Source organism: Alligator sinensis, unplaced genomic scaffold (assembly GCF_000455745.1).
Source record: "Alligator sinensis unplaced genomic scaffold, ASM45574v1 scaffold784_1, whole genome shotgun sequence".
NCBI lineage: Eukaryota > Metazoa > Chordata > Crocodylia > Alligatoridae > Alligator > Alligator sinensis.
The window spans coordinates 1,117,537-1,120,246 of record NW_005842318.1 but is presented as its reverse complement, the minus strand read 5'-3'; positions in this window follow the sequence as shown (position 1 = coordinate 1,120,246).

Sequence of the window (2,710 nt, the reverse complement as noted above, 5' to 3'; positions counted from 1 at the left end):
AACATCTGCTCTACAACAGAGTGGCTCCATGGGAGGAAAGTGAGCAAGGCTAGAAAATAGGAGCTAGCTATTGTCTCTTTTTTTTTTCTCAATCAGCCTTTCATAGATTTAATGGGAATTACTCTCTGTATTTATACCAGTATGGTCAAAAACAAAAAGGACACTATAAGCAAATGAGGCAGTAAATAAGGATAGCAAGGATGATATATAGTGTAAAGGGTGCTGGAGTAGGGCTCAAGTGCCTTCTGTTTGTTTTCAGGTTCAGCCAGATAATTTTCATGTGAACTAGGGAAAGTCATTTCATCTACCCCATACTCAGTTCCTCATCTAGAACAATGAAATAATACTCCCTTACTTTGCAGGGAGAGAGGAACAGTGTTTAAATACCCCAAACTCCTAGAGGGCATCCTGCCAGCTCACGACTACTCTGACCTGCCTCAGTGTGTTGTGGAGGGGGTGGCTGGGGCATGAGGGTGCTCCAGTGTGGGGCTAGCCAGCAGGCAGCCCTCGCACTGAAGCACTCTCATGCCCCAGCCAGCCCCATCAGCATCTACATGTGTGTTGCTGTACATTCAAAAACTCGGCCACAAGATAGTATTTGTATTTACAACTATTAACCTGCAGTGGAGTTTATTAGTTTACTGTGACCTAATAGGGCTGCACATGTCGATGCCGAGACATTCAGTGAAGAGTTAATTAGGCAGCTCCGCAGTAAACATCTTGTATAGATGCACCCAATGGGAATTTTCCATGCTGATGTACTCCAGGAATTCTTGTATCAGTTGCAAGTTCAGAGATAGTTTAGAAATTCAGAATCAATAGGAAAACAGAGAATGATTAAATGATTTTTAAAAAGGTTAGACCTTTGTAATGAAAATAAATGAAGCTCTATGCAAGGTCGCAGAGTCATGATTTTGCTTCTATGTGAGTTGGTACTGCTTTCCAAGAATTCAGCATTCAAATCACGAGGAGATAGATATAACAACAAAAGGGGTTTATAAATGCTTAATTTTATTTCTTCCTATCTACAGTTCAGTTGTGGGGGGAAATTCCAGAGCACACCATTCCTGCACACCCCTTAAGTTGCTGCATTAGTAGTATTAGTAAGTTCATGTATAAACTCCAATAAACAGGTGATGAGATTCCATGCAAATGAGTAGTATTACAAAGCTAAACCTTAACTTAATGCTAATTAATGGTGCCTATTTTTACTTACCCTTTCTCAAGTAAATGTCAAGCAAGTGAGTATTACCATCACCCAAACCACACCTTACTCCCCCGCCTCAAAAAAAGCAAAAGATATAAATTCTTGGTTTAAAGAAGGTATTATTCTCTCTATAAAAAACTCCTTGCCCTGACCATGAGCCCCAAATCATCTGACATTATAGAGAATAATACCTGGGATTACACTGCAAAATTATTTATGAGGCTGGAATCACTCCCTGATCATGAAGCAATATTCTAATATAATATTCTGTGTCACAGGTAGACAAAAATAATTGATGAACATGTGCATTTTATCTAATGCTTCTTGATACAGAAGATGGGCAACTAACCACCATATCATCATGACAATTTTTCTGAGCAATCTGACCTACAGGGTTTTGTGAATCGGTTACTAACTTATCCATTTTTTAAGATATACATTAATTTTATCATTCAGCTGGTTTATCATAGTCTGCATTTTTATTTCTCAAAAAATTCAGTCTGACTGGCTGTCTTAAAAGCCTACATAAAATGTAAGTGAAAAAAAATATATTTTTATCAATGCAAGAAGTTGGTTACTGGAGGTTTTGTCTATTTATGGTATATGTTAAGAATCAGACAGGAAGCAGTAACAAATCAAGCAATCATGTTTAATAGATCAAGTTTTGCAAGCTACAGTGTAAAAGATTATAAATGATAGTTGTCTTCATCTCAGAGGTTGCACATCTTTACACAACCTATCTGTACACCTCCATTCTCTGGAGAATGGCTAGGTCAGTCTATTTGAATCTCAGAACATCTGAATTTTGTTTCCAAAATAGGGCTGGTGAAATCCTCCCCAGCCTGTCAGTTCTCTTTATTACAGAAATATATTTCCTGCTGTCATAGAAAGTTGTGAGATGACCCAAATATAGTTTAAGAGTGACACCAAGTGGTGAGATATGATTCCTATATGAATTCTTTATAAATATTCCCTCCTTTCCTTTCTGCAACTTGTTCTTCTTTCAAGACACAGACTTTGTTATCCCATTGTATTACTCCTCTCTTTAAATAACAAATAGTATACAGACTGCCAAGTACATATCATTTTTTTCCTATGTAAATAAACCTAGAATGTATAGTAATCTTTTAATATGAGGAGTTCACATACATCTGAGGAAAATTTCTCTCCCTTGAATAAGATAATGGCTGTCTGATTTTAATGGAGTGCATGTGGTGACAGATACAGAACTGACCTTATAGTTGAAATGGTGGGATAGGCCAAGCCTTTAATCTACCTGTAGCCTTTTATACATGTAATTCCATGGGTCTAAAAATCAGAGTGATATCAGAGACCCCAGGGGGAGGGGAGTGGGACAGGAAATATCAAATAAGTAACTGCAGAACACAGATAATCTATAAAATATAGAACAATGAGAATCTTATTTCCCTCACTTTTCTCTTCAAATGACACATCTAAAAGGGGGAAGGTATTTAAAATTCACTCCTGCTTTCATCTAGAATC